Raw genomic sequence first — 12946 nt, 5'->3', positions numbered from 1 at the left:
TTACACATGAGGTATGCCCCAGGGAGAGATCTATTGTCTTTAAGGCCTCTTTACAATGCTGGAACAGCATAAAAGCCTTAAAACACATATAATTGGGACTAAGGTCTCTGCTTCAAGGAGTTAACAAACTAAATAGACAAAATATGGATGGAGGATGAGGCAGAACGGTTGCAAAAAACAAAGTAGCTATGTTTGCTTTTTTTGTCTCAGTTCCTCGGGGGGGGGGGGGGGGGTTGTTAACCTCTACTCTAAGTAGTGCTATAGATTTCATGAAAAGTGTGTTTGATGGAGTAGGAGCGTAAAGGCAGGGCAAACAAAGTCAAGAAGGAAATTCCAAACATATAGGGCTCATGTCAATGAAGTAAGTGGAAGATGGAGACTAGGGAAACAGTTAGGAATGTTGTCTGGGTTCAGTGGAAGGGAAGAGAGAAGTGGCAAGAGAGAGAAGCAAAGAAGTAGGCAAGAGCAACATTTTACAAAGCCTTGAAATTCAGTTACAGGGCTTGAATTTGATGAGGAAGGCAAGAGGAACCATTAAGGGCTTGTCTATACTGCAGCTGGGAGTAAGCCATCCAGCCCAGGTAGATGAATCCATGCTGGCGATACTTGAGCTATCATGCAAAAAATAGCAGCATGGATGTTGTGGTTCAGGCTGGAATTCAGACTCTCAAGCCCACCTGACCTCCAAAGACCTCCAAAGGCACCATGTATAATATACTTAAGCTCACAACAGCCATTCTTGGCAGTGTATTAAAGATCTTATAGGGAACATATATAGTGCATCTCTCTGGGAAGGAAGCTCTGTAGCCAGTTCATTTATAGTACTGGAGCCTGATCTGCTAGTAGCAGTGCTACAAAATGATGGTGTATAAGGAATACATGACACAGAGGGTCCACAAAAAGCGTCTGAGAAAGGGCAAGGAGTGGAGGGGGGACAAAGGTCAGGCCAAACCAGAAGTTGAGACTGGGCTAATATAATTGAATTAAGCTAAATTGACATTAGTCACTTTTAAAATCAGGTTGAGTGTCCACACAAGAAGATTAGGCCACTTTCACTAACTCAATTTAGAAAACAATTTCGTTAAATCCAATGCAATTTCTCTGTGTAGACCAGGTATAACTGCCAGCGTAGCAAACTCAGTCTGAAACCTGACACTCAGTTGGAGTTTTTTCCTTCTTGCTCACCAGCAAAAGTGATTAGCTTCCTCAGTAATGAGCCACACTTTGAGGAAAGTACTGATTTAGTTTAACATGAATATAATAACCTTACTTTTTCATTTCATTTCATTGTGAAAAATATAGTGGTATGCACACAATAAGTATTGTAATGGCAGAACAAAGCCTCAAAAATCTGACATAATGGGCCAGATTTAGTCTTAACTCCATTGAAATCAACAATAACACCTGGAATTAATTTGGTGCAAAATCTACATGGAGCAATCCAAAATCTAATGGTTGGAAGATAAATTAAAATGTAGAATTTGGCACTATCAATAATCCAGCATGCCCAGAAGTCTCAAATCCAGGCAGAGAGCCAACCTAAACTATTCTCTAAAGAGTACAAGTGAGGTTTTTAATATTTAAAATATCCACAAATACCAATAACAGGATTTTGTTTTTTAAATGAGTCCACAGTAATGTGTTCCTAATCAATATATACAATCTCCACTTTTCCTGGTACATGCAGTATGTACTGCTCCTAAACACTCATGTGTGTGATCTTGTGTGACAAGGTCCAGGTTCGCCCATGAGAACATCTTTCAGGATTGCTTCTTCAATGAATACCCGCTAAAGAACTCTATAAATGGGAACACATCTAATGCTACATTTGTAGTTAGTGTTTTGGTGACTAAGAAATTAACTAAAATTTCTCATTCTAATTTTTACAGAATACAAATATTAAGTACAAATTTTAGTAATTTCTTCTGAAGGCCATGAAGTAAATAATTTATTTTAACTCTACCAGGCTTTTCCAAAATTCTGGTATGTTTTTTTTTTCTGTCTGCTCTTTCATCTATATATGGTTTGCTGTATCTTTTCTTCAAAAATAAATTATTTTTTTGTAAGTTACAAAACAATCCCAACTACTGTGATTATAGGGTTTTTTCCCCCTGCAATTGAGCAGTTATCTCAGAAAACACAAGAGGACCATCAGAGCAGAAAAGATGACCGCCACTTTAATATTTAAAGTGTTATTTTGAGCACCATCTGTTGGAACAAAGAGTGAACAAGGATAGCACAACTCCACAGAGTTGCTTATATACTAGATACCTGAACTGTCTATGCAGTTACAGCTCAGATAACCATTAAGATGTATGGAAAAGCCTGAAGTGGGGACTAAAGCATGAAAAGTCCAATAGTTTAAACTTTTTAAATTCCTACAAAATTTGTATACAAGGACTTAGAAAACTTGGTCCTGATCCCACAGTCCTGATGCAGATTACACTTACAATGAAGTCCTGCAGAATTTCAGAATTGGATCCAGAATTTATCTCCAAATGTAAGGTAAGATCAGCCACACTGCTCATGAGCAAGGAGAACAGGAAATGTCCCTTGGTCTTTGCACGAAGGATATAATCTTGTATTCCTTGTGCACCTAGAATTTCAATTTACTGCAAATTGTTGTAGCTTGTCTCTCTCACCAGCAGAAGTTGGTCCAAAAAAAGATATTACTTCACCCACCTTGTCTCTCTAATTTACTTCAATGGAATTTTTGGCATATAAGAAATGCAAGACTGGTTCCCAAACGAGTAGTATTTATACTTAATTTAAATATGAAAACATTTATTATTGTATATTTTATAAAAATCAATCTCTTGATGTGTACACAGCATTGCTTTTACAAAATGTGCAATATTTTTGAGTTCATGTGCTCGAGATAAGAGTGAAGCCCTTAGATATATTTCTATACATTAAAACTATTGATTAGAGATTTTGCCTCAAATACATTCTAGTCTAGTTTCTAGTTGAAAATACAACATTCATAACTCAAATATGGTGTTTAAAATTAAAAGCAACATATTTGTTGAGGCTGCTACTCATGTCTCATAGTGAGAGCTAAAACTGTCATAACTCAAAGGTAACTCTTCTTCCTATATTTCCTCTCGTGCCATTCTATTTTTGTCAGGCAAAATTACTAGTGCGTTCAAGGGGAGGTCTGTCTACAAAAAAAGTCATAATGTAGGTGGCATAAATGAAACTAATTATTTAACAGTGGGAATCGAGTCCCTTCTTCCTTCCACTCACTCAACTAGAGCCAAGAATACTGATGTATTACATACTAAACCCTGAAATTCAATTTGGAATGTACTAAGGAGGAAAAATTTGCTCACAGGTTCCATCTGACTTATAGAGATCCAGTTAAAATATTAATATTAGACTCTAACTGCCACTTCAGGTATGTGAAATGATTTTACTGGCTCCAATTCACACCTAAGCAAACTTGATTTACACATTATTTATAGTATATGCCATCTTTCCAATGCTTCACTTGTTAAACTATTTTCAGCCATAAATTACAATATGTATGCTTTCTTGGCAAAAATTAGTTGTTTCTGTTTTTTGGTTTAATTCAATGACTATTTCCAACTCTTTATTGACTAAATTTTTAAACAAAAAAATAAAAACATCACCAGCATCACCTTGCATAAGGCTAAACCCTGCATACTGTACTCATGCAAATAGTGCCAGTGATGACATTAGGATGACAAAAGGAATGCAAGCAGGATTTGGCCAATAATGTTAGGGTATAAAAACAGTACAGGAATCTGAGCAGATCTGCCACCTTAAGAATATACAAGATGAAACACAGAAAGCTAAGAAATTAGTTTACAGTTTTTTGTTCAGTGTTCTTTGCACAAATTAAAGCATTCTCATGCATAAAGCAGGCAGCAACTATAAACAATGAATGTACAACTGTGCATGATAAAAAGAGTTAAAGAAAAATATTTTATATAAAAATAATGTAAGCTATCTTTAAAACCAATTATAAATACAGTGACGAAAGATATACACATTTTCTGAATTCAGTGTAACAAAATGACAAAGTCAGGGAAATGCAGTGGTGTTGTAGCTGTGTTGGTCCCAGGACATTAGAGAGACAAGGTGGGTGAGGAAAGATCTTTTATTACAACTTCTGCTGATGAGAGAGAGAAACTTTTGAGTATATGCAGAGCTCCTCTTCAGGACCTCTGTAAACTCGGAAGCTTGAACTTCACCCACCTTTTCTCTCTAAAGTCAGCAAAATACAGTTTCACTAATTAGCATTCACATCATTCCTCATGAAAGGCAATATAAGAGGATAGGCTGCAATATACACTATTTCAAATGACTTACCATATACAGATGACTTTCAAAATATCTGCTTAAGATGCATCTGTTTCACCATTTTTGTTTCAGAATATACCGTAACTCAAAAAGATAAACAATAACAAATGCTGGGCTAAATTCAACTCTCAGTTACACCCATTCATCCCCCTAGAAAACGAAGTGTGACTAAGAGCAAAATTGGCTTACTGTTTTTAATACAGAAATATGGTCATGATGCAGGTATTAAACTACCTCAAACATTAAAAATCTGTCAGTCAAAACATTACAAAAATTAAGTATTTGCTATTGAGTAATGCACTGGCTACTTTAGAGAGAGACTTTTAGAAAGTCATACCCTGAAAGTCAGAAAGAAACCCTTACAGCAATGCCTCTCAAACATATCCAATTACATAGGGAACCACTCATTTCAAACCAATATTCATGTCCACATTATAATGAACCCTGCTGCTGTCTTACTGTTTATTCCTGATATCAGAAACAGACACCCCGGAACAGCAGTTAAACAAAACGGGATACCTATTACAGACATGGGATCAAATTCTGGTCCCACTGAAGGCATGGGCAATACATTGCCCACACTTCCACTAGGGCAACCCCACTGAACTCATATAGGTCAATGGCCCCACACTTTCTGCCTCTGCTATTTCCATTGTCTCTTCTTTTGGGAGGGTCTGTGGCATATTTTAAAGCTGGCTCCTGGGCAGGTTGAGAGCCGTGTTTACACCTCTGAGCCCCATTTCCTTACCACACTTTCCTTTTCTTTCTTTTCCAAGGGCCAGATCCTAGGGCTCTTCTTTGATTTCTCCTCCTTTAAGCAGGCAAAAAATCACATTTCCCAGGCACTGAGTGAGGCAAAGACTGAGGCGCCTGGGCATCTGGCCCTAATGACTACTCCTAAGGGGGCAGGCGGAGGCTCCTTCCCAGCTCGAGTGACAGAAGAGGATGGTTGGTATACAGTGCATCCAGCCTGCTGCCGGCCAGGGCTGCAAATCGCCCCCATCCACCCAGGAACCAGGCTGCTAAACAAGCAGCTCGTCCAGCCCCAGACCTGTCGCACAAGCCTCCTCCCCTTGCAAACACAAGCCAGAGCGGGCAGCTTCCCCCCCGGTCCTTCTCCACTTCCCTTGCGGAGGACGGGGAGAAAAGAGGCGGGAGACTCCCAACTTCGGAGCCCGTGGCTAACCCTCGGACATCTCCTGCTGCTGCTGCTCGGCGCCCGCACCCCGAGACAGCCGCTCACTCACCTGGCCCCGCAGCGGCGGCCGGGGAGAGCGGGGAGCGCTCCGCTCGCTGCTCTGCGCTGCCGCTCCGCTGCCCTGAGTGGCCGCGGCGTGGCCAGCCCCGGCAGCTGGAGGGAGCAGCCGCCCGCCTCTTGTGGGAGGGAAGGCGGAGGAGGAGGAGGAGGAGAGAATCCCGCCGCCGCCGCCGCGAGGCGCCAGATACAGCTGCCCCGGCGGTGGCCGCGGGGTTCCCCCGGGGGCGCTGCTCTTCGGCCCGCTGCCCACGGGCCGAGGTTCCAGCTGAGGGGCCGGGCCCAGGGGCGCCCGCCGGGCAGCGTGCGGGGGGCAGGGAGCGAGCGGTGCCACAGGAAAGGAGGGTGGCTGGACGCGGCTTTCCCAGCTGGTCTGTAACGCCCTCAAGGAGCCTGCCGCCCCCTTGCCCTCAGTAATGCAGGCTCACAGCAAAGTAGAATTAATCTGCGTGCTAATGATTTAGGATCCCAGGCTCCTGGGTGCAGAGCAAGGCACAAGCCAGTTTGTTATTTCTGAGGGAATTTGATCAGGGGGCTCCTAAGTCATTGGCAGGACTTTGGCGACAGCTGCTGCCAGGAAGGAGTCCAGTTGCTTTGAGCCCTGACAGCAGCTCAGCAAGAGAGGTGCCAGTCCGTCTGTCCCCTTTCCCAGTCTCTGGCCAGAAGTGCCTTAAGTCAGTGGTTCGAAGCCTTTCCAGACTGCTATACCCGTTTTAGGAGTCTGTTTTGTCTTGCGTACCCCAAGTTTCACCTTCTTTAAAAACTTGGGTGGGGCTCAGGCCTCAGCTTTCTGCCCTGGGCCTCAGCAAGTCTAACGCTGGCCCTGGCAACGCCCTTAAAACAAACTCGCCCACAATTTGAGAACCACTGATGTAGTATATAGAACAGTGTAAACAAGTAATTGTATGAAATTTTAGTCTGCACTGATTTCGCTGATGCTTTTTATGTAGCCTGTTGTAAAACCAGGCAAATATCTAAATGAGTTGACATGCCCCCAGGAAGTACCCCCAGGGGTACATGTAACCCTGGTTGAGAACCACTGCCTTAAATTGCTGGGACAAGGTGGGTGAGGTAATATCTTTTATTGGATCAACTTCTGTTGATGAGAGAGACGATCTTTCAAGTTTACGCGGAGTTTTTCTTCAGGTCTGGGAAACACTCTGTAAGCTCAAAAGCTCATCTCTCTCACCAAGGGAAGTTGGTCCAACAAAAGATACAATCCCACTCATCTTGTCTGGCTAATATTCTGGCAACCTCGGGATTACAACAATATTTAAACTGGCAGGTCAGTTTGCTTGAGGCAGCAATAAAAACTTCTAGAGCCAGTAGAGCCTGGATGACTCAGTTTAAAATAAGACAGTCATAACTGCAAACGTTGCATTTATGAGATTGAAATATCCTTACAAATAAACCACAGGGGACACAATACAGTATATTAAATTTCTGTATGATTTACTGTATGCTGAAGTAATAAATATGCAAAAATCTTAGCTGTGCATCAGAACCAGTTTTATACTGGGTTAGGTTATATGCATCTTGTTCATTAACAGTAATATTTCTAAATAAAGTCAGTCTTTCATGTAAGCCTTAGCTTGGTTGTTGTTGTAAGGGAAGGAAATTGTGTTGGAAAATTTGATCCATAAATATTATTTCATCGAGCTGGCCGATGCTTTGACTACACAAAAGTATTGAAGCTGGATTCACACATATAAATCATATCAGCATAACACAATACATGGCTCAGGTTCATATGTAAATGAAAAAAACCAAAATAGAAAATTAGAAAAATAGTCTAAAGCATGAGGAAACATGGTCAGCTTATTACATCAATGTTTCCATAATTTATGGCATTACAGTGTTTTCTATAGCTCAGTAGATAGTTGAAAGGGTAGGGAGAATGTTATCTTTGATACGCGTGGAGGTCAAGAGGTATGTAAAGTGTGATTTGGTACAGTCAAACAGGATGTTGCAATTAGAAAAGGCACTGAAAAATCCATTCTCCAATAAGAGATGATATTCTCACATTTCATAGAATCACAGAAATGTAGGGTTGGAAGAAACCTCAAGAGGTCGTCTAGTCCAGCCCCCTCATGCTGAGGCAGGACCATCCCTACCATGTTTTCTTCAACAGTTCTTAAAAGCCTCTAATGATGGGGATTCCATAACCCTCCTTGGTAACCTGTTCCATTGCTTAGTTATCTTTATAGTTAAATTTTTTTTCCTAATATCTAACCTAAATCTCCCTTGATGCAAATGAAGCTGATTACTTCTTGTCATACCCTCAGTGGAAAATAACTGATCACCATCCTCTTTATAATAGCCATTACCATATATGAAGATTGTTATGTCTCCCCTCCAGACCAGTGGTCCCCAAACTTTTTCTGTTCTGGAGCTGGGGCTGGGGCTGTGACCAGGAGCGGGGCCAGGAGCCAGGGGCTAAGGCCCAGGCTGGAACTGCAGCTAGGGGCTGGGTCAAGAGTGAAGGGGGTGGGGCCGAAGGGGAGTGGTGGTTGGAGCAGAGCAGAGCAGAGCTCAGGGCAGAGCCTTTCCTCATAGTTCATTTGCATTCAGAGAAGAGAGTTCCCTGAAGTATCTCATGTTCAGTGTTGTTGTCTTTCCCCTTTCCCAGTCCATGACCCTCCACTTCTCCACAAAGTGGGATTTGGTACACTAAGGCTCTTTGAAGTCCAAAACTGCCATGGGTCAAGTCTGACCCTGGCAGTCCCAGATTTTTAGAAATTATCCTGATGTTCCAGCTATTGTAATGAGAGAGAAATGAATGACCAGTCCTACACAGGGACTGGGCAGGGAATTATTTTAATTTTATAAGGTTTGGTTGGGATTTTTTTTTGGTTACTTTTATTTTTGTAAATTCTGGGCTTCCTGCGGGTGGGTGGCGTTAATGTGCAGGCAGTGGAAGGGGAGTTATGACATGGTACTGAGAGGTCGGCAAGGAATTTTGTCAAAGTAGCAGCTCTGTTTCTTCTTTGGATTTCTGCCTCTAACAAACTGGGTTTTGGAACCAAATAAACAGTAAATTTAGGGGGAAGTGAAAGGGCAGGTAGTTCATAAATATATGAGATGGTATAATCCCCAAACAACTCCAATCCCCAGGAGAGACAAACAGAATGGAAGTCTGGAAGGCCACTATGAAATTGATGGAGATGTACCAAGACAATGGATATCCACCTTTGCATTTGGAAGTTAGTTGTGGCCTGGATACCAAGCTGAGCCAAGACATTTGGGAGAAGGGAGACTGACTCAGAGACTGCTGAAAGGAGTGTCACAGACTCCCAAACAGTTCTGTGCAGAGAGGCTGCCAGGTGGTGAGCATAGGTAGAAGTATGACTTTTTCACCTGCTTGGAAGGGTGTGCCTTCAATGCTTCGGCAGGCTTGTCCGCACTAGATCTAACATTTAGCTGTTGCAACACCCTGACATGCTTGTAATGCTTATAAAATAAGCAAGGCTAAGCACCATTATATCACCTTGCACTGCTGCAGTACCAGTTTCCTGTAAACAGGGAATGAAAATGATGCAGCTGCAGTGGTACAATTAGTCTTGCCATTGAACCAAAAATATACATTATATATCATATATAATTTGCATCTGTCTTTGGAAGCTGGGCTGGAAATTGTGGGATACATGCAAAACTTTACAAACCCTGCAACAATTGCAGGAAGTGCTATCTGTGAACATAGTGAGCTTTGTGCCCCCAAAACAGAATGGCTGGTATACATTGCACTGTTGCAACTTGCACAAGGTCTGTCATACCAGTACTAAATCACAATGATGCAACTTGTGATCAAATGGACGGGGGCTGCATTAAATTAAACTGCTGCTTCTCTCTCACCTTAGGATAGTAGTTCTAGATTCTCAGTTGTGGCTGAGGAGTACACAGCTCAGATTGTAGGGGCTAGGATCAATAGGTGAAGTAAATCACCCTTTCGGTCCTCCAGTGCTGGGCCAGCTGTTCATAGGTGTCACGCTGTCTGGAGTGGTTCACCACCATAAGTGCCAGCCTCAGGGCAGACCCCAAACTGGTTGTATGTTCTATAATTAGATTTCACCAACCTAGTAACAAACGTGAACACCTAGAGCACTATAACAGTCGTGCCATGGATTCACAGTCCCTTTGGGCACTCCAGTCTATCTTGCCACCCAGGCAAACTGGATTTATTGATAACTGGTTGCTACACACAAGTGGTTCTCAACCTTTCCAGACTACTACTTTCTCATTTTTACCATATAATTATATTCTAATCAATTTATTTTATAAATATTGTACTTACATTTCAGTGTATATTATATAGAACGGTATAAACAAGTCATTGTATGAAATTTTAGTTTGTACTGACTTTGCTAGTGCTTTTTATGTAGCCTGTTATAAAATTAGGCAAATATCTAGATGAGTTGATGTACCCCTGGAAGACCTCCATGTACACCTGGTTGAGAACCACTTCTATATACCAAAGATACAAAATATTTACATTACTCCCAATCCCAAGAGACCAGTCACCCCAGGTCAATTTGAACCTTATATCTCACTCCAAAGACAATGCTTGTAGCCAGTCCTATAGTGAACTATCTAAGGATTTATTAACTAAGAAAAGAAATAAGAGTTATTATAAGGTTAAAGCAGGCAAACATACGCACAAATTAGTCATAGTCTATATGGTTTCAAAAGTTGCAGAGTTGTAGTAATCTGTTATCTTTGAATGTCTTTCAGGTCTAATCCAGGTCTAATCCTTTTCTCTTCCCTCAGATCAAACTCATTATTAGGAGAAAAACATTAAGTAGGACTGTCTCTGATTAAGGAAATAATAATTATAAAGACTGGAGTGAAGAGGAAAATATTGTGTAAATTCCAATACTAAAGATAAAAAAAATCTACTTAATTCATGTTTGCAGTTGTCTAATACATTATATAAAACTGGGCGATGTCTTGTAACATATTCAGGAATAGAAACCAAGCAGGGTTTCCTGTATGGTTATTATTGAGAAACTGAGATCCTTGGACTACGTAAAAAACTCCACCCTGAAAGTATATTTCTGATAGCTGCCTTGAGCTAAAAAAAACTATGTGTATTCACTACTAATCCATCTATACAGTGTTAAGACCACTTCCAGTTTTTGTCACTATCATACACAAGCCAAAGGCTGAGTCCCATGAACAGGCTTATCAAGAAGATTCAGAACACACTGGGTCTGATACACAGGCATAGATAAATAAATAATGAACAAGTTTTCACTCTAGTTAGCTTTATCACAGTTTCCAGAAAACACCAAAAAATGTTTATTTTGGTTTCATGGGCTAAAAATTGCTCATTGCCTCCTTTACTGCATGTCTGTGCAACATTGGATACTGGCCCTTGGGAAAGCAAAACATACATTCATGCTTAATAAGTGATACTCTGAAGGAGGGAAGCAACATATGGTCACAGCAGATCCTTATCAAAATAGTCACAATAATAATATGCAAACTGCCTATTCCTAGAGACTGGGGATGCAGAAAACTCATGCTCCCAAGCAGCAAATTACAAGACCGTAAGTTTTTGAGAAGGGTGACATGCATATTATAGACTGGAATTATTATTATGAAGTTTACATATCCTCCTAGAAAGGTGTTGGATTTCAAGTATTTGACAATATTCCAAGCATTTGATTCCTCACCAATGCTCTAAAAAGAAAATGGCACTTATAAACACGATTGAAATCCTGGCTCCATTGAAGTCAATGACAAAACTCCCATTAACATCAGGGGGGCCAAGACTCACACCATGTATTTTCACAGGTCTTGAGTGAAAGAAAGAAATGGTCTCCTTTTTATATTTCCTAACCAGACATAATGATACATCTATGATACATCAAATTATAGCATTCGTCTCACATTTGTAAACAGTGCATTCAAATGTGACAGATTCCAGCAATGAAGTACAAGCCTCAGAAAGTGAAAAAAAGACAAGCAATTATCTAACGTGAAAGAGGCCTCTTTTTTCTCATTTAATTGTTGAGGTATATGCTGAATACTCATGTTTTAGAAGTGGTATTGTTAATATAACAAGTTAGCTCCTCCAAGTGGTTCTGCTTCAAGGCAGTGTAATCACTGCTTGAAACACCCCTTGCTATGACAAACATAAAAATCTTAAAAATTAATCCATTGTGCCACCCAGCTCTTTATCTCCTTAAAAAGCACTACATCCAGACCTTAAATTCTCATAGAGTATTTCCAATATGCTATAAAAACTCCAGGGGGCTGAAAATATTTACTGGCTGAATTTAAGCTCTGACTACATCTAAAAGATAAAGGAACAAGTTTTCTTTAAAAATAGTTAATTAAAAATTATACATAATTTCAGGTAATATACCTGTCCCTGATTCCTCCTGAACAATTTATGTGGTATGAAATTTTCTGGTTTTAATGTTTTTCTCTCCTTTTTTGCTGTGTGAAAGATCAATGTAAACAACACAGGAAACTGACTGACTCTAAAATTGTTCTAATAACAATCTAATCCCACTTGTCCATTTCATTTCAAGTGACCTCCTCCAACATGTATTAGCCTCTTCTTCTTAACAATCTGTCCTAACTTGTATTTAGCTCAGACACTCTGCTTCCTTCCCCAGACCTGAAGAAGAGTTCTGTGTAGTTCAAAAGCTTGTACCATCCACCAACAGAAGTTGGTCAAATAAAAGATATTACTTCACCTATCTTGTCTCTGCCATATCCTGGGATCAAAGTGGCTACAACACTGCAAATGACTATCAGAAGAAACAGACACAAAGCACTGTCAAATGCATACATGTAACAAATTAAAACTGAGAAAAATTATAATAATTTTACTTACAGTGATAGTAGGTAAAAAAATCAGACAAAAGTGTTATTTTTAGTTGATGGTGACTCTTAAAGATTAAAACTAAGCAGATCAGAAGTTCTTATTTTGGCCCTGCTAGCTGGAGTTATGGGAATGCACATCATAAAGGATCCATTCTAAGTATGAATGTATAACTTCTACTGAAGTTGACAGAAGTTAAACACATTCAGAGAGGAAGGAACTGAACTGTAAGAGATCAAGTCTGATCTTAGAAGCATGCATATTGAGCATCAAAAGTTGAATGAGAGTTGGTTTGAGTGACTAGAGGAAACTGTCGCCTGTCTAGGACACTAGTATCCTACAGAACACATCTAATGCTTCTGTGCTCAAAGATTGCTGAACGGGGCCAAGTTTAACTAAAAGTCAGAGTTTAGCCCAATTAATATCAATTAATTATTAATATTCTCCTGTCACAAGTTGGCATATATGCATATATTTCATTAGCACAATATTTGTCAAGTACTAGCTGAAATCAACAATGCAAGGGAGTTCTA

Source organism: Emydura macquarii, unplaced genomic scaffold (genome assembly GCF_026122565.2).
Source record: "Emydura macquarii macquarii isolate MOO-44397 ecotype Brisbane River unplaced genomic scaffold, CSIRO-AGI_Emac_v2 contig_1786, whole genome shotgun sequence".
NCBI classification, from domain to species: Eukaryota; Metazoa; Chordata; order Testudines; family Chelidae; genus Emydura; species Emydura macquarii.
The sequence above is the reverse complement of the archived record's forward strand: the minus strand, read 5'-3'. Positions refer to the sequence as shown.